At 41.1% G+C, this 20,619-nt stretch overlaps 1 protein-coding gene and 1 long non-coding RNA gene across 2 annotated transcripts in view; one reads left to right on the top strand and one right to left on the bottom strand.

The window, feature by feature from the left end:
• Positions 1-20,619, bottom strand: part of DOCK8 (dedicator of cytokinesis 8) — a 206,102-nt gene that overhangs the window by 177,263 nt on the left and 8,220 nt on the right. The gene's annotated exons all lie outside the window — the stretch shown is intronic.
• Positions 1,129-13,391, top strand: LOC124240917 (uncharacterized). Its single transcript, XR_006889050.1, has 3 exons — positions 1,129-1,249; positions 2,475-2,615; positions 13,005-13,391. It is a non-coding gene; the product is annotated as an uncharacterized LOC124240917 (long non-coding RNA).

Here is a 20,619-nt window from a genome sequence, read left to right as displayed (position 1 = left end):
TTTAGAATGACGGTCTTGTTCAGAATCCATAACAAATTGTGGAATGGAATTGCATCTCTCAGTGAGATCTTGCTGACCAAATTCTTCTTCGGCCACCAGGACGCCTACAAGGGTTTGCAAATTCTGCCCTGGGGCTGGCTGTTAACATTAAGAATGTATCTTACTGCTGATCTCATGGTTCCTATTGAACTGCTCTCCTATGCAGTTCCCTAATATTCAACACACATGGAAAAGCACTTTCTCAAAAATGGCTTTACCTTTAACCTTTAACAAGGGAAGAACATTTCGCTTTAACTTTCTGCAGTTCTAGAATACTTTGTTTTTTAAAAGCCTCTTGCGTTTGAACACGATTCAAAATCTTGGCGGCACCTTCTTTCCTCAATGCGTGAGTGTGTAGTTATAATTCCTGAGGGTGTTCAAATGTTTTTGTATCAGGTGAGTGTGCACTAAACACGCGAAGGTGAAGTTAATGCATGGTAATTAACATGAATGAGATTTTAGAAAGAAAAAACCTAAAACTTGTTTCTGAAGTGAAGCCATCACACATGGTGGAGAGGCCACACGGTGGGCACAAAGCCAACATCCACGCAGCTCTTCCTGTGACATCCTTTTTGGTCAAGGGCAAGGTGTTCCCCACAAGAAGGCAGCAGAACTTGTCTCCAGCTTTACTAATATCTTATTTTAGTATAATTTTCAGAGCCTTATGAAGGCTCCCTTTCCCCATCCGGAGTCTATGAAGAGGGCAAGACAAGTTAACGATGCTTGGGGAGGTTAAGGGCCAAGCCAACACTCACCCACGTTAAGGGATTGTCTGAAGCTAACAAGCTAACAAGCCTCACAAGTGGCAAAGCTGGGATGAGAACTCAGTTCTCTTAATGCCCAAGGAAGCTGACTGTGGTCTTTCTTCCTAAAGAAAAGTTGCTCTAAGTAGGCACAATGGGCAGAAATCTATGTGTTATGATTTAAAGGGGCAAAAGTCCCTGACCAACGGCTATGCTTGTAATTCCCACCACTCTGAAGCATATAGGAAGTGTTCATTGAGAGAAGATTATATAAACTTAACCTCCAGTGGTGTCAGGTCACTATATCAGCTTAATCCATTTCCACCTAATCTCATACAGGGATATTGAGGAAGTGAAGCCCAGAGCACCCCCTGAAGGCCTAGGGGGCTGAGGAAGATAAGGAGTACCAAAAAGCCACGGTGGGAACGGGGTCCAGGCCTATTCCAGGAGGGATGGAGAGAAAGAAGGTAAAATTCAGGCTTTCAAGGCTAGTCTCAGACAAATGATGTTGAATCAAACCCTTGTCCCAAGGACAGAATAAAGCACTCTGTGTCTTGGGACACCCTGGGATCCCAGTTTTCCTCATATTAGGAAATAACAAGTCAGTTTAAATGCATGTTGGCTACAATAAAAGTCAACAATAAAGCCTGCCCTAATTTATGCAGGGAAGTCTATATAGGATTTTTTTTAAATAAGCAAATCTAACAAGAAATTATGTTCAACGTACTCATGCTAACTTACATAGTAATTGTTTTCCAATGAGTGATAACGTTGTGTCAAATCCTGCTCATCACCTATGATCTCGGGCAAACAGTTGATCCTGCCAAGTGTGGTGGAGCAGGCAGAAGCATGGAAACACACAGAGAGGAGGCAGAGGCGGAAGCTGTAAAGCAGAAGAAGCTACGAATGAGCAGAAGCCACGAGATGGAAAGGTGTCAACAGGGCTAGCAGAAGAGGAAGGAGGAGCAGCTAGAGAAAAGAAGGAAAGAAGGAGACCCTGAGTCCCAAGCTTGCCAGGCTAAGAATTGCCCTTGGCAGACTGTAGGAATTCAACTTCTATTGGACCCCATAGCTGGGTGCCTTGTGCAGTGAGCAACGTGCAGAGCCTTACATGGAGGCCCTGGGCCTATGCCTACTAGCAGGGATGGGCACTAACCTTGGCAAACCCAGGATCACAGATCCATCTGGAGATGTGAGGGACTACTCAGCTCCAGGCTATCACTGCCATGTAGGAGTACACGCCTAGTGTTACTGGAAATCTAGATTATCATGTGAAATCTGCAGTTTGTAAATGTTGGCAAGAGAAAAAGAAAAAAAAAGAACTGCCCTTGGAATTGCAGACCCAATTTGCTGGCTCAGTAGTTTCCTGTTCTCTTTACTCTGTGGTGTATCCTTAAAATAATCCACCATTAACAGAGGTAACGTGAGAGTTCCATAATCCTTACAACCCAGAAAAGCCTGCTACCATAACTACTACTAGTGCTACAATTAACAAGGCGAGCTCCCACTTAATGAGTGCTGACTGTCTGACAGGCACTCTTGTAACTAGCCCATTTAATCCTCACAACAACCCTATGAGGTAGTATTATTATTTCTGCTTTACAAATTCTGAAACTGAGGCTAAGAAAGGTTAAGGAACTTGCATAAGAAAGTTGCCGTAGGAATTAAATTTCTGGCGTTTTCCTTTTCCAGCAGCTTAGCCATGGAAAGCTTAACATCTGAAAGCTTTCCGAGGAAGGAATATTACACTTTGCCCTGGCAACTGAAAAGAACAGGTTTTGGCTTGTTGCTGAGACTTTGAACCCAGCTCCAATGTCATTAATCCTTCCATGGGTAAGTAGGCTTGGAGTATATTCCAAACGTAATTCAAATACCCACGTTAGCAATGGGTAAAAGATTTAAGAGCAATTACAGAAGGTTGATTTTTCATCAACTACGATTTTCTTTTTTGTGTAGTTTTGTCTCTTCATGTTTCACCAAGGAACAAGTATCAAGCACAACATAAGCGAAGCCCTTTGAAGTTTTGAAATCTGTTAATGCACCAAATATTTTTCTGGGATGTGGGATGGGGAAGGCAGAGGAGGTACCTGGAACAGAAATTTCATTCAAGTTTTTATTCAAGCTCTTTGCACCTCAAATGTTTCATACACTATCTTGACCAGCCCTCTCCATCCGCCAACTCCTTGCTTCTTCCTAGAAACCTGCTCAATTCAGTCCTATCAGAAAAGAAAACCTTCATCCTCAAGCTCCTTATCTCTCCGCTTTCCCTGACCACCAAGCCTCCACTTCCTCCACTCCCTCATACTCCCTAATCCGGTGTTCTCAGGCTTCCACCCTCACCCCTCTGTAGAAACTGCCCTGGATACAGCCACTGATGACCTTTCATTGGGCGGCCAATGACCTCTTTCCAGTCCTGTACTAACTTGACTTTTCTGTTGTGTCAGACACTGTTGATCTTCTCCATTCTTCATGAAACCCCTTCCTGGGACTATACACACACCCTCAACTCTACCAGCTGATTGTCCTCAATTTCTTGAACTGGTTCTTCTCATCCTTAGGCCACTTAAGTGTTGTTTATTCCCAAATGGTAGTACTTGGATAAATTTGAGATTCAGTGTAGAAGGGTCAATAGTTTCTCTAGGTAAGTAAACCTTGTTCCTAAAACTTAGGGAAGCATTAAAGAAAAAAAAAAGAGAATCTCAGCAATGAAAAACCCAGTACTATGTGGTGTTAGAGGGTCTTGTTGCGATGAGTCTACTGTGAATATTTTCTAGAGTAGACAGATTATTATAAATAGCCTTTTCTCAGAGGAAATCAGTTGCTTTAATTGTTTCATTCCTTCAAGGGACAATGTCAAAGCTGTTGAGCCCCAAACTGCCCAGTCTGATCATTTAGGTCACATGGAAAAATTTTCCCTAAAGAATGCAGAAAGGAATTTCTATAAAGCAATTAATCTATCCTCTTTTGCCCAACTGCAAACAGTAGCACATGAGCCTTGGCTGTTTCCTGTCAGTTTAATAATAAACAACACAGCCCTCATTGCCTTCACATCTTGAACCCCACATGCTCCTAAAGATATGGTAAATGCTTGTGCCAGGTCATTAATGACAACTTAAAAGATCCTTAATATGTGGAATACAGTCAAGCAGTTTACATTGTCACAAGGCACAGCTCCTCCTTACAAAACCTGTGTTCTAAAATAAGGGAGACAGCCAATGGCAACTTTATAGAACTTTCAGGATGTCATGAATTGTCTTGATGCTGTAATTAAAAGTAACAGTATATCCTTTGAAAGGCCAAAAATGGCACGGCAGACGTGATACACTCTAACGAACCAGGAACAGAGAAGAAAGGTTTGATATCATATGTTACATTTTTGAAGGGAATTTTATCGAGGCTGTTAGATTGGTGCTGACAGGACATAAAGCATCAGAGACTTTTCTCTTCCCATTTCCCTTTGTGGAAGAACAGGATGCGGTGAGAGGCAGGCTAAGCCTTGGATAGTGACTCGTCTTTGCACTGCTCTACAGAGTCTACTGTTGGAGAGGAGAACTCAATGTGGCAGGCAAATCTGGGATGCTGTGAACTCTGGTGAGGCAGTTCCATTCCTGAAAGTGATGCCATAGGGCTATCTCTGGACTTGAAGGGTTGCCATTCCTTGGCACTGACCCAAGATCCTGGGCAACTTCTCAACGGTCCTTTCTCCATACCTTCACTGGGTCCTGTGAGATTCCGGGTAGGGGAAGTGTTTACAGCAGTGACAATAGTTACAAAGACAACCAGGTACAAAGAGAGCAATAAGCAGATGGGGCATTGGGTTCAACTTGGGAGCGTGGGACCTCCCCGCTACCTGTCTGCAGTGAGGCAATCCTCCTTCTGTAAGTCTCATTCAGTTTTGCCTTCATCTTACTCTGCCCCATAGAGTAAAGTAACCATATCAGGCCACAAATGCTCATCCATAGATTATTATGTTTCCAGAAAGTCCCTATTTTCCAGAGTTAGTTCTGCTTCCTCAGGCAGCGACCCTGCCCTTGGTAACAATATTATCTCAGTAAAAATGCAACTAAGTCTATGAGCAACAACCCACTCCGGGTTTACCAGCTATAAACCAACTTGTGTTGAAGGATGGATCAGCTGAGGGCCGGTCTTGAAAGCTTTTGGGGGAGATGAAGAAAGACAGGTATGGATAGAACCCACACAGACCACATCTAGACGAGCACCCCAGAACATGCTGGAAGTGGGTGGAGCCGTGGAGGGAAGGGAATAGGAAGGTGGAGAATCTAAAGGCAACATGACTTACGTCCCAGTTTTCTTCAGGCTCTGGTAGTTGTACCAAGGATAGAAGTAAAAAAAGAGCATTTGACATAGGTGAATGGTGTTTCTTTGAAAGGAAGAAAAGTAAAATTGACCAAACAAAACTGGTAATGAGTCAAGCTATATGATGACAGAAAGTTCAGTGTTGGAGGCTAAGAACAGGGCAATGTTGACCAGTTTTGCCTAAAAGGCACAGGCCAAGTAGAGTGTAGGGGAAAATAACCAAAGCAAGAGAACTGAGGATTCCCTTCTGGGGTCCTAGGCACGCAAGCCCAAAGTGGAAAGTGAGTGTGGCAGTATGTCACACCTCAGTGCTGGTATTCCCCAGAACAATCACCTCAAATGCAGCCCTCCACCCACCAGATTATCTGTATTGTACTAAATACACGATTCTTTTTCTTTTCTTTTTTTTTTTTTTTTGAGGAAGATTAGCCCTGAGCTAACATCCACCGCCAATCCTCCTCTTTTTTGCTGAGGAAGATTGCCCCTGAGCTAACATCCATGCCCATCTTCCTCTACTTTATATGTGGGACGCCTGCCACAGCATGGCTTGACAAGCAGTGCTAGGTCCGCACCCAGGCGCCTAACTGGCGATCCTGGGCCACCCAAGTGGAATGTGCGAACTTAGCTGCGCCACCTGGCTGGCTCCAAGATTCTTTTTCTTGAAGGTATTGAAGTTTCAACACAAAGTCTGCACAGCTTGTTTACTCAACTTTTTTTTTTAATTTAGAGAGGATCAGAAAAGAACTTTTTAATAGAATTTACATTGAGACAACAGAATGGAATTAGAACTATTTTAGTTTATTTATAAATGATAATACTATCAATAGAACTTAAACTGGAAATACTTATTTCCCCAGAGACTGCCACATTTTTGAAACAAAGATTTCTCTGACATAAAACTTGTTTGAATATTTAGAAAATGACAACTGGACACCATTAAAGATTTCCTGTCAAAAATACCCTTTCAGTTAAAAGATTAGCAAATTGAAGGAAATTCCACAGGCTCATTAACTTGCCATATTTGATTAATTTACAAAATGTGGAAGCAGTGAAAAGATATAAAATAGCAACTCAGAATCTGTTTCTCCAGCTGACTTTAAAGAGACATTAAAAAACAAACAGCAAATTTAAATTAATAGTACGATAAGTAAGGAAACACACTTCTTTCTATACATCAAGCGTGAATAACAATTAATTTATGACTAAATTCTATTTTGGCCATAAGCATGAAAATATTTTTACTAAGTGTCAAGCGAGAATATTCAGGTCATTTAAAACCTTTTAACTATTTAATATTCACATGTGAGCTTCAATTCCAATTAAGAAATTCTAAATTCAATACTCATCTTAAAGAGAAAAAATGCTGGTAAATCTCATTTTTTTTCTGTGGCACCACCCTTTATCTAACTTTCTTGGACTTGTTGAAAGTCTTATTTAAAAACTTGTAATTTACCAGTGAATTACATGTCTACAATTTCTGGATTCAAGAGCAAGACCACTTAGAAAACAGAATCATTTTATAGGTATATTCTAAAGGTTTAAAACATGTATTTGTCATTCCTTCTACCATAGGAAATAATCCCTTAAGTTCTCCTACAGTCCATTTCCTGTGCCTCTCCTGCTTCTATCAGATAAAAAAATAGGTCAAAAGGGAACATTTTTGGGGTTCCCATTTTAGTTGTTTTGTTTGTTTGCTTGCCTAAATTGTCTGAATAATTATCTCAAAGTCCCATATCACTCGTTCTAATGAGTTTGAGGTTTTAGCATCTCCATCTTGGTGCTGTCCAGCTGATCAAACAGATCTTGGATGCAATCCTACTCTGCCAATGACCTGAAACCGTGTGAGGATGAGAGAGATCGGGGGAAGCGCCTGATACCCCGCACAGAGGAGATGCTTCAAGATAATGGTTTCTTCCTTTATTCACAGCAACAGAGCAAACAGAGCCTGCTAGGGAAAGGAGTAGGGTGGAGGTCAGCCTTATTTGGGTGCTATTGAGAGAATCTTCCAATTTCTTCACTGTTTTTCAAGATGCTAATGATTTCATCATTAGAGATCATTAGAGATGGATTATGATTTCTTTAAGAGCTGCCTATTAAAAAAAAGCAAATATCTAGAAGGCTAAATAACCCATGCTGTTAGCTGAAGATAGCCTACAGCACTGTAGACAGATGGCTAAGTGAGGCCTTAGGGGCCCGAGACATGAAGTCAGGAACCAGCACAGCAGCATCAAGGGGTGGATGAGCTAGAATGATAAACTCACCTAATACAGGCAAAACAAGAGGCGAGCAGTCAGACAACCCAGGTGTGCTGTGACTTCCAGAGGGCTGCCCTGGCCCTGGAGAGCCCTTCCATCAGCCCTTTGGAGGGAGGCACCTGCCCCCAAGACCTTGGTGAGGCAGCAGCCAGCCTTCTTCCAAAGGCACTGGCCCACTGGCATGATCGACCACAGATGGACTAGGAAGGAAACACCAGTGCAGCCTTGAGGAGCTATGGAGGGGAGCATCTCCAGTAATTTTGAGATTCAAACCTCCACAGCTGGGAGCAAACAAAGCGTTAAGACGTGTGAAGGAATTCTACGGAAGAACCATGAAGACCTGAGGAAAGCTGGCACCTTAATTAGTTTATTAATTCTCTACTAAATATTTGTTAAACATCTACTACATGCTAGGTGTTGTGCTAGGCTCTAAGAACGTAAAGGTGAAGAAAACACACCCTCCTGAAGCCTCCAGTCTACTAGCGGCAGGTGGGGCAGGGGGTCATTAAATAAACAATCACACGAATTTAGGGTTACAGATTGTGATAAGTGCTAGGAAGGAGAAGAAGAGAGTGCTCTGTGTGTATAAAAGGTGGAGTATGACCTATTAAAGTTTACTCTGAGATCAATTTAGTGGGCTTGGACCAGCATTTAAAAAAATACAATAGAACAGAAAAGAATAGAAAACATCAAGGTGCACTGGAAATAGTACAAGTTGAATATGTTTTCTTGAAACTTTCGTTTCAGCACGTGTATGTGTGTGTGTGTGTGTGTGTGTGAGAGAGAGAGAGAGAGAGAGAATACTGGATTGTAATGTAGTGTATTTCCTTCCAAAGATTGTGGTGAAAAAACTTCGAAAGCTAAGGTTAAAGACCAAGTTAAGATTTTGGAATAGTAGGTAGCACAGATTGTCTTTGAGGATGGATGACACAGTTATGGGAAGAAAGGAGGATTGTGGGCCAAGAGGCCTCTTTCATTGACATACTCTTCCAGAGGGTGGGATGGGAAACATGTTGGTGTCAGAGTCATCTAGATTTGGGCAATGAGATGTATGGAGTCACTGCACCCCCTACCTCCACCCCGACCCACTCCAGGTCATCTGGAGCCACTTGAGGCATCGGGGAAGGGTAGGGAAGAAGGCAAAACACAGCGTTGCAGTTGGGAACACAGGGGTGGTCCAAACTGGGGCACCCTGGGAATCTCGACATGAAACAAAACATGTGTCAACCAGGAAATATTGAACCGTCAGGGGACCAATCAGATCTTTCTTCTTTGTATCTGAAACTCGACTTTCACTGGTAGTAGAGACTAGAACCCAAGTCTGATCACGAGGACAGCGTCTCTTTCTCCACACTGTGACGTCTTCCCAGAGAATGAACACACAGTGACTGTCCACCTGGGGCTTGGCAGTGCGGCTCCCAATGTCAGCAGCACTCAGGGGTGGGAACGTGCATTGGTTTGAAGGGGCAAGATGTGAATGGAAATATATTTCTTAAACCAAAACATGGAGAAGTCACCTCCCGACATCCCAAACACTTTCTCCTCCATCTGAAATTCCAGTTTCATGCGTTATACCACCGAGCTGATTAAGCCACTGAAGGCTGGGCAGTTTTGGTGAATTGTTTCTAGTTTTGAAAATGGGGCGGGGTGAATAAAACTTAGAATCTTTAGGTTGAAAATACATCTTCGTTCATAGCTAATTTCAGAGAAAAATCAAGCCCGTTTTGGCGCACTCTAATGGAAAGAAAGAAAAAACCCATAAAATCGTATTCAAGCTCTGATGAAAAGATACGGCCACAGGATTTTCAGATGCTGTAAGCCCACCTCTAGATGTGTTTAGAGTGGACGTGGTCCATCTCTCTTGAAAGTTAATCCTCTGACCCGCCTGAGGCGAAACTAAACATATTACAGCCTATGGAAAAAACAATTTCAACAAATTCCATGGCTAGGCCATGACGAAAACTTATTTCAGCAAGAAAGTTGGCTTGCTGGCAGCAATGGCTGGCAATAACATGGAGCAAGCAGTTAAAAGCATCAGTTTGGTCTCAGAACAGCTTCACCCCCCATCCTTGGGTAAACTGCATAACCTCACTCAGACTCAGTTTCCAAACCAACATCCTGGGGATAATAAGAACATCCTTAAACTTTTAGGTTGGTATGAGAGTTATACAGGGTAATGCATGTGAAGGACAGAGTAAGTGCTCAATAAATGCAAGAATTAAGTTTTTAAAATAATTATTAGTGATCACATTGTGTCTCTCTTTTTCCTTCTTACGTGACAAGAAATATACCACTGGTTTCCTAGTTTCTCCTAATTTATATCAGTCTTCCTCTGTCAAGGAAGACAAGTTATACAGTTGATCTTTCCATTTTTTCCTAGTAAAACAGAATTTTGAAAAAAGTCATAGGCAAGTTGCTACCATTTTTGATAGGCTTTGGTCCCAAATTTCTTCTCAAGGACAGTCTGGGGCCCCGCAGTCATCCTTTCAAGTGGATCTAGCAGGGGAAGAATTTATAAAAGGACAGACAAAGCGATCTTAGCTCTGAAAGAGATTTTAGAAATCAGCTAATATAACTCCATCTGGAGGAAACTGAGACCCAGAGAGATGAAATGTACAGCTCTTCTAAGATCTTGCAGGTTGCGTGTAGCAGCCCAAGATAGCTGTCTTTGAGAAGTGGCAAACGAAAGCCTGCATCGTCGGAACTACTTGATGCGGAGGCTCAAGCTGCCCTTCTCTGTAGAGGAGCAGCTGCTATTTAATTTTGCTCAAGAAACAAAACAACACTTTTCAAAAAATTTACCAGCACTTCCTTTAATATGGAATAAGGAAGTTGCTAATTTCTTAATCTCAAGAATTCAGTTATTTATAACAAATCACTTTCCCTTTTCCAAAAGATAAGAGGAAAGAGAAATAATACTTATTGAACACCCATATGCTAAGTAATTTCCACATAGTCTCATTAAATCCTGATAACAATTCTATAGAATAGAATATTATCTTTTTATTTAACAGATAAGGAAAGTGAGGTGAGCTAAGCTAAGTAACTTGCTCAAAGCTGGGTAGGAAGTGGTAAAATGGGCATGTGAACCCTGGTGTGGCTCAAATATTTGCTTCAAAATGACTTAGTGTCTTCCTATGCCTCACCCTGTGTTATTCTTCTTAACAGCACTTAACACCACGTGACATTACACACACACACACACACACACACATATATATATATATACTTTTTATTGAGGTAACATTGGTTTGTAATATTATATAAATTTCAGGTGTACACCATTTTATTTTGACTTCTGTATAGACTACATTGTGTTCACCACCAAAAGTTTAGTTGCCATCCGTCACCATAACATCTGACATGATATTATACATTGATCTGTGCATTTATTTATCTGTTTCCACCACCAGAACCCAAGTTCTATGAGGGCAGGGTCTTTCTATATCCTCAAAGACTAACAGAGTGCCTGGCACATTGTATGTGCTCAAGAAATATTTGTCACATGAATAGATGGATGAATGAATGAATTAGTTAATTAATGAATTAATAAGGCTATACAACAGAGAATTAAATATCAAACAAATGTAAATAGTATGTAACCCTGGCAATACAAAAGAAATTGTAAATAATAAACGAATAGTTTTTTCTAGGTGACATTACACTTCTATATAACTTTACTCTCTTCAAGAAAATATACATTTAACTGCCTTAAGAGGGCTAGTTTATCGATTCTCGAGTATAGCTGGAAATGTTGGCAATTCATATGAGGATGACCCCAAACAGGACCAAATTATCAGAAAACTCAGAAAACTAAAAACACTTTTTAAAAAATTTACCTACCATTTATTTTAAAAACTGTGGCCACAAGGAAACTTAATGAATTAATAGTATTTGTCCAAATCAAATTTACCTTTAGGTTCACTGAGTCAATCATAATAATGGTTTCAGTTCAATCTTTTGAGGTTGATTTTTTCTTGAAGGCATCTATAAAAGACCTTACCAGTTTATACGTATTTGAATACAAATCATATTTCAATAACTGTCTCCAAGAATTAAGTAAAGTTCAGGGATGCCATATTTTTCAAATATTTTGTAAACTTCATTTGTAAACTTCATTTTAAAGACAGACATCACGCAAAACCTTCCAGAAGAACAACTAGGCAGCTCTCTCTATATCAATGGATACCTTTGAGTCTGTGATTCTGTTTCTAGCATTTATCCTGTAGAATAATTAAAGATGTAAGTACAGATGAATGCATACATTTATTCAGTGAAGTGCTGTTTCTAGTGGTGAATATCGGAAATAAATGTAGCTCAACAGAGAATTAGTTAAATAAACTATGATCTATCCTCACAATGGGATGTTATACATTCATTTAGAAAAGTAATGCAAGAATATTTAGTGACATAAAAAGTCGTTCATGATATATTTTCAAATAAAAGAAAGCAGGTTACAGGGGGCTGGCCCCATGGCCGAGTGGTTAAGTTTGAACACTCCACTTCAGCGGCCTGGGGTTCACCAGTTGGGATCCTGGGTGCAGACTTACACACTACTCATCAAGCCATACTGTGGCACATCCCACACAGAAGAACTAGAATGACCTACAACTAGGATATACAACTATGTACTGGGGCTTTGGGGAGAAAACAAAAAGAGGAAGATAGGCAACAGATGTTGGCTCAGGGCCAATCTTCCTCATCCCCCCATCCCCCCAAAAAAGCAGGTTATTAAACAGTATACAAGCATGCTTCCAATTTTGTAGAAAACATGCATGTATGTGTACGTTTCTGAAAAATATATATATCAGGCTATTAAAAGCGATTAACTTTAGGTCAGAGAACTAGAAATCATTTTCTTTAAAAACGTAAAAAATTTTTACTTATGTGTACTTCTGCTTTTTCTATAATTCACATATATAGCTTTTGTAACAAGACACCATTTTTCATTTTAGGAAAGGATAGGAAACATGTCTGTAGGTCTCCAATCTGTAACTAGAGTTGCTCTTCTTCAGGATGAATCGCCTCTTCTTCTCAATGGTGCTACTTTTTCAACATTTCCTTTCCTTCCCAACCCCCATAGAAACATTAATGGTGATCATGTGACATGGATGAATTACGTGGCTCTACCATGTGCCCTCCGTCATCTTTCGTAACTGCCAGGATTTTCTATAAAAGAGTATGCCTCTATCATTTTTCAGTATTCAGAAAATGCGAGGTCATGGGAAAATTTAGGTCCAAATCTCCCTTTTGCCTTTAAATCTCTTTCCTTGCAAGTTTATCATTAAGTGTGTGCGTGTGCATGTGAATTTTGGGGACAGGTTTTGTAAATTAGTCGAAACTTTACTTCAGCTAAGGGCTGTTGTAGGGCTGTCTGTAACATTTCTCCATCTCTCATTTCCAGTGTATTTTACTTTGTCCATATTTACTTTTAGTTTTCTTCTCTGACCATCTACCAAGTGTAAGACCCTGTGCTGGGTGTATTACGTACGTTACCTGATTGACTAGTCGCAGAAACATGGCTCTTATCCCCATTCTACAGATGTTTCATTAACGCGTGTTTGGTGTGCTTTGATTTATGTGGCACTTTCATATGTATTATTCCATTTGACCCTGTGACGTTGGTATTATTACTATTTCTGTTTTACAGAAGAGAAAACCAAGACTCAGGGAAGTTAAAGAACTTGTGAAAGATGCTTCCGTTGAGTCAGTGGAGTGGGGACGGGAATCTGACTTGTTAGCTTCCAAGATTCCAACTTGAAGGTTATGCTGTCTTCTCTGCAGTGAGGGCTTCATGAGCTGTTATTACTACAACTGTACACATGAATGAGGAAGACTGATTTCACAGACTATGAAAATGATTAAAAGGCACATAAAACAAGAGGATTCAACAGACCCAAAGTGAACCAGTCATGAAGAGTAAAGTGACTGAGCTTCTCACTGAAATTCTCCTGTCACTGGGGCCGGCCTGGTGGCTCAGTGGTTAAGTTCGCAAGTTCTGCTTTGGTGGTCCGGGGTTCGCTGGTTTGGATCCCGGGTACAGACCTACTCACTGCTCATCAAGCCATGCTGTGGCAGGCATCCCACATATAAAATAGAGGAAGATGGGCAAGGATGTTAGCTCAGGACCAGTCTTCCTCAGGAAAAAGAGGAGAATTGGCAGCAGATGTTAGCTCAGGGCTAATCTTCCTCAAAAAAAAAAAAAAGAAAAACCCACAAAGAATTCTCCTGTCACAGCGGGGAGGCTGGATACATGGGAGTGAATGTTTTAGAATGCTTCCTTCTCTTAGATCAGAAACATCTTGTTACTTGTCAAATAAAATACTAATTCTAAATGAGTCACTCAAAAGCTGTTATTTTGTGGATTTTCCACATATCTTAATCTTGTGGTTTTTCCTAAAATATTTTAAAACTAATTGTTCTCAGAAAAAAAATAGCTGAGTAACTTGGCTCCTTATCAGTCTGTGGGGTTTCTAGAAAGTGTTTGGCTGCACATGGCACTTCTCGTGTCCTCGATGGCAATTTGATTTTAAATTGTTTTTTTCTACTATGAGCTACCCTGCCCCACAGGGTAATGATGCCTTGTATTTTTACTTCTTCTCCTACAATCTCAGGTACTTCAGCCATAAACTTTTGGTTTTTGCTTCCCTTATAGCCTCCACATTCATATCCCTGTGACTTAGACCACATGTTTTTAATCTATCTGCCAACAGCACAGTAAACCAGGCCTGCATATATGTTTATTGACATTTTGTTAATAGCTCCTCTTTTGTAACTGGAACCCTGTGGCAGAGATGACTGGTTGACCCCCAAAGATTCATGGTCCCCTTTCACAGTGAAGAGTAGTTGCTAGATGTGGCTGCCAGACAAGAAGCATATTCCCCAGCTCTCCTTGCATATAGATGGACCTTGGAAGTGGTCCTCACCAATGGAATGTGAGTGGAAGTGATGTGTACCACTTTTGAGTTGAGGTATTTAAGAACTGGATGCTCAGTCTTTCACTCTCTCTTCTTCCTGGCCACTGGCTGAATGATGCCAGAATAACCTGAAAGTCACAAGATGGCAGAGCCATAAGACGGTGGAAGCAGTCTGGGTCCCTGAGCCATTGGTTGGAGGAGAGCCACCTGAGCTGTGTCAGACTGTGACACGAATATGAAATAAGTCTTTATGGGGTTAATCCACTGAGGTTTTGGGATTACTTGTTACAAAAGCTAATTTACCTTGGTTAATGCTGGACCTATAAGCCTGGTTATCACTCTTCACTAGGCCAGGGTCTTAGAATTAGATGCGCGTGAATCTGCCACAAGTATTAATGGGGTGGAGGCACGATGATGCCACAATGGAAGTTCTGTCACTAATTCATACCCCCAGCAATTGTTGGGGGCTATGATAGAGACCACTAGTTGCCTATCAATAGCCATTATCCCTTTCCTTCTAACTCAACCCTAATTTTGTTGGAGGTGGCAATGTGCTGGGTGAATAAAAACTACATTTACCAACCTCTCTTGTAGGTAGAGGTAACACAGATCTGACCAATGAGACATATAGCAAATGTCATCATGTGAGTTTCTGGAAAAGTTCCTTAAAAGGGAGCAAAGTAGGCTGGATGCCTCTTTTGCCTTTCCTCTTCTTCCTGTCTTCAATATTCTTTCAATGCATAGAGTTTTAGGAGCCATCTTGTGACCATGAGGATGAAAGCCACACGCTAAGGATGGCGGAACACAAAGACAAAAGGGACCTGGCTCTCCAGTAATATCTTGGGCTATCAGACCAAACCTGGATTGCCAAACACTGGAATTCTTGTTATGTAAGAAAAATAAATAAACCCTTAATTCGTTTAAGCCACTATTTAGTGGGGAGGTCTGTTCCTTGCAGCAGCTAAAAGCAACCCTAACTGATTCAAGGGTGATCCGTCTAAGACAGCCCATAGCACATACCTTCCTGACAGGTTGGTCTCTCTGCCTCCCTGCTCCATTCTCTTCTTCTACTCACTTTGGTTCTTCCCAGACCACAACTTACACTGGACCATAGCAGTCACTGAATATTTAAGTCCATTTAGTAACTCTTGAGGATAAAGAGCTCACTGACCCTTTTCCTAGTCATCTAATTTAGCCTCAAATCCTGCTCCTTTGAGTGACACATGGCAATTTTCAAGCACTTTCTCTCCCTGATATCCTCAAACCACTGCTTCATCTGTGAACCAGACAGCTCTGCAATCTGAGCTCCTTCAAAGCAATTACGTGATTTAAGAGAAACCCAAGAAGTGATTAAGTTCATTCACCTGCCTCCAGGCAGGGCTGCGGTTACCTCTTCCAGACATATATCTGTCTTCCATGGGCCAAAAACGTCTCTCACAAAGTATGACTCACTGGGAACTTTAAAGGAGTCAATTTAATCTGTTCTCAGTTTCTCTACCAGCAAAATGGGTATTGTGATCTGAGCAGGGAATGACAAGAACTTTTGCTTAAATATGTGAAGTTTGAAATGGGATATGATTACTTTCTTTGTTGGGTGCTGTAATAGATTAAAATGGCCAAATATTTTGCAGCTCCTCCCATCAATAGATTGAATCTATTTCCCTACCCCTTGAAGCTGGGTTTCCTTGTGACTTCTTTGACCAATGAATGTGGCAGAAGTTATGTTTGAATTCTAGACTAAGCCTCAAGGAGCCTTGCAGCTTTTACCTTCATCCTCCTAGAACGTTCCCTCCACCATTTAAGGAATATCAAGCTAGACTACTGCAGGATAAGAGACCATGTAGAGAGGGACAGCCAGCACCAAGGCCCTGGACCTGTGAGCGAAGCAATCTGGGCTCCTAAGACGGCTCCCCGCCATCTTAAATGCTTCACTTGAGCCACCAGGTAATTGCAGACACACGAATGACCCCAGCAAGACCAGCAGGAACTGCCTGGCTGAGCCCAACTCAAATTGCCAACCCACAGAATCATGAGAAATAGTAAATTGCTGTTGTTTTAAGTACCAAACTTTAGGGTAGTGTATTAGTTTCCTAGTTGCCATAACAAATTACCGCAAACCCAGTGGCCTAAAACAACAGAAATTTATTCTTCCATTGTTCTGGAGGCCAGAAGTCCACATTCAAGGTGTCAGTGGGGCCATGCTCCTTCTGCAGCCTCTAGGGAAGAATCCTTCTTTGCCTCTTCTAGCTTCTGGTGGTTGCTGGAAGACCTTGGTGTTCCTTGGCTTGTGGTGGCATAACTCCCGTCTCTGCCTCTGTCTTCACACTGCCTCTTCTCTACTATCTCAGTGGTTCTGAATTTTTTCTTATAAGGAGACCAGTGACAGGATTTAGGGCCTACCCTAATCCAATATGACCTCAGCCTAACTTGATTACATCTGCAAAGACCCTTTTTCCAAAATAAGATGACACTCACAGGTACCAGGGATTAGGAATCTTTTTGGGGGGGGGACACTATTCAACCCACAACAGGTGGTTTGTTAAAGAGCAAAATATAACTGGTATCGGTACTCTTTGCTATAATTTTTTGCACTTCAAACACATAAAGATAAATATAGGGATAATAAAATAGAAAGGATTATCATGTTCTTAAAGATAATACATGACAGTGCCAATGAGAGTTTCAAAATCTCCCAGGAAGAGAATATCTAAATAGAATATTTTACTTGTTGTTGGAGTCTTAATGCTACTTAGTGCAAAGCAAAATCTGTTATACATTATGACAGTATCGGGTATTCGGAATATCTTTATCCACATTTAAGACTTATTTTATGGGAATAAAACATGAGCTTTCTCTGTAAGATCAGAGCATCCTCTGTTCAGCATTGCATGTTATATCTGTGTGAAAGTTAGAACCTTCTGGTCACCGTTGTCCCATTTCTCTTCTGCCTCTTCCAAACTTTTTAAAGGAGTGGTCTCTACTAGCTTCCTCCATTTCCTCTGCACTGACTCCCCTCATAACCCTATGAAATCTGACTTCCTTCCCCCAGCTCCACTAAAACTGCTGTTTCAGAGGTTTACGCTGACTACCGCCAAGGCAAATCCAATGGCTCTTTCTTTGTCCTCATAATTTGGCGTCTGACGTTTTTAACTGCCCTGTTAGCTTCCTTTTCTAATACTACCCCAGTCTGCCAGATCTTGGCCAAATTCTTCCTCTCTTTTTGTGGTTCTTCCCTCTGGTACCAAACGGCAGTGACTCTTTCCCCAGGTCCATTCCTTTTCTCTTCCCACTTTACTTTCCCACTTAGAAAATGTGTCCATTCTTCATTCTCATCCCCACCTCACTGATGACTTCCTAATCAATATTTTGCATCCTGTCTTATCATTCAAGCCCCAAGCCTATATCTCGAGCTGCCCAATAGAAATATATATTAGTCAGGGTAGGCTTGGTTATGCTGTGATAAGAAATAATCTAAAAATCTTAGTGGCTTATAAAAACAAAGACCTCCAGAGAGCAGCTGTGGCTCTGCCCTGTCTTTACTCCAGGATGCAGGCTGACACATCAGCCTCTGTCTGGAACGGCACTGTTTGTACAGAATAAGGAAAAGATGAAATGACAAAGCCCAGGCTGGCTCTTAAAGCTTCACCTCGAAGTGACCACATCACCTTCAACAAAGTGAAAAGTAAAATCCTCTCACAAGGAGGGAGAACAAATATATGTCAATGTGCAGAATATTACATTCTCTTAAAAACTCTATAAGAGAAGTACAAAATCATCCTCCCAGAACTAACGCTAATTCCTAATTTCCATAATTTCTCATTGGCACCATCTTTATCCAGTCTTCCCAGAATGGAAATCTTGATGTGATCTCTTTTATAAATGTTACTTTCCCCAATTACAAAAACACTCTTTGAAGAAAACTTGGAAAATATACATATATATACACATTTCGCATACAAAAAAACAAAAATCATCAATAATCCTACTACCAAAGTATAATACTTACAGCATGCTGGCCTATGTCCTTCTGGTCCCCTCCCTATCACATGTTTTGATCTATTATCTCTATAGGGAGATATACGTATATTTATTTTTCAATAAAAATGATATCATACTATACATATAGCTTTGTGGCTGTTAAAAAAACTTATGAAGATAATTTCAATATTTTCTTTTCCTCCATTATTTTAAAACATCATCTATATGGTAATCACTTGCAAATTTAAATATCCAGCTGTGACCTCTCCTCTGAGTCTCTGATTCCTAAATAAAACTGCATAGTAGGTAATTCTATTTGAATTTCTAATATGCATCTTAGACTTCATATGTCCCCAATTAAACCCTTGATTCACTCTAAAAGCCTGCTCCTCCAGTCTTTTCAATCTCTCTTGAAAGCATCAATATCCATCTATAACTCAAACCTTGGAGACGTCTTGATTTCTCTATTTCCCTCATTGTCCTCCACCCTACATCTAATCTGTCCCCTCAATCTCCAGAATATATCCCAGAGCTGACTGCATCTCTCCCTCCACTCTCACTCTCCAGTCCTGCTGCCATCTTTCCCCTGGATGCTGCATGACCTCCCAGCTGCTCTCCTTGCTTCTACTTCCTGTTTCTCTATGTGGTAACCAAAGTGATCTTTACATCATCCTCATGCCTCTGCTCCAAAAACCTTCCCATTGCACTTAGAACAACGTTTGAACTTTTTCCATGGCATACAAGGCCTTGTTATGATTTGGTTCCTGCCTACTCTTCTCTTCGTCTCTACCACTCTCCCTTCATTCACTCAACTTCAGACACACCGGCTTTCTCTTTTCTTCTAACATATCAGACTTACTCCTGCCCCAGCCATGGCACTTGCTAATTCCTCAGCCTGGTCCTGGCCCAGAGGTTATCTCCCAAGGGATGCCTTCCTTGACCATTCTGTCTGAAGTATCCACACACTTGCACATGGCCCTTTTACATTTTCTGCACAGCACTTATTTTATCTGATATTTCCTGGTTTATTTCTTTATTGTCTTCTCAATGGGAACATCACTTCTTTTAGAACAAGAACCTTGTCTGTCTTACTCATGGCTCTATCTTCAGTACTTAGAACAAACACTTCCAGGCACATAGTGGGCTACAATCAATATTCATGAAATGAGCAAATGAATAAATATTTAGTTCCTTCTCAAGTCCAGCTGATTCCCTTTGAAGCATCTGTAGATGCTACCCTGACTACTTTTGCACACTGCTAGTGACTCTCCCAGTACATCGGTTTCATCTGTCAGTCAGCTCTCTGTCCTCCAGGCCCTGGTTGAAGCCTCACCTCTTCACCCCTCAGCCTTCCACGCCTTCCTCTCTGAGTTCTGTCAACATTCCTGCCCTCAACTCTCACCCAGCCGCACAATCAACACCATCTCCTGTGTTCTCTTATGTCAACCCGCTCACTCCAGCTGAATTCTGGGGGCACATCCTGGTTGTTTTTGGGTTTTGTCTTTGTTTTCATTTGTCTCTCATATGCCTAGAGAAAGTCATGGGCAATTAAAGAAATTCTTGTGAGTTGAATGAAATTACTGCATAGGGAACAAGATACAAGAGTAAATCAGATACCCCTTCTAAGGGAATACTATGAGAACAGGTGGTGATTTGGACTAAAAGAGTACAATAGTAGTAGGTGAAGTAAACTAGTCAGAACGTCAACAGGGAGATGACAATCTTGTTCCCACAGAGAACAGATGGCCACCTTCGCCTTGAAACAACGTTTATGTTAAATAGCAGGATAAACTGGATAAACTGTATTTTTAGTGGACTTTGAACCTGAGTTTTTCTACTGGCATAAGGGAAAGTGGATGGAACATTCTAGTGTAAATTACTGCATGATGACTAGCACCCTTTAGGCAACTCTAGTTTGCCCCCCTAACAACCCTGGACACCAGATGGTAACTTCTTGATGAGAGCCCAGCTTCTCCTGAGTGCTCACTGTACACAGCAGAGAATTGAGTACACAGAACTCAAACACTTCCACCAAAGAAGATGTTTGCTGTGTACTGAGTACTGCCCTGTGTGGCAGCAAGGCATAGCAGAGATTTGGGGAAAAGCATTTCTACCTAAGGCCATTCTTCCTAGTTTGTCTAATTTGAGGTATGGTGCAATGGACGGACTACATCTCCTTCAACAAACAGGGGAGAATCCAGCCCAACCATTCAGTTACACCAAGGCCAAAATATTTACATACAGACTTTTGAGCAAATACCACACCCTCTTTTGCTAATCTACATACTTTCCCTAATCAAATGTCCAGGCTAGAAGACAAAATCTTTATTTTGTGCTTTTAATCATATTATTTAAAAATAAACCTGTTAT

The sequence above is a fragment of the Equus quagga genome, chromosome 6 (genome assembly GCF_021613505.1).
Source record: "Equus quagga isolate Etosha38 chromosome 6, UCLA_HA_Equagga_1.0, whole genome shotgun sequence".
NCBI lineage: Eukaryota > Metazoa > Chordata > Mammalia > Perissodactyla > Equidae > Equus > Equus quagga.
The sequence above is the reverse complement of the archived record's forward strand: the minus strand, read 5'-3'. Positions and strand labels throughout refer to the sequence as shown.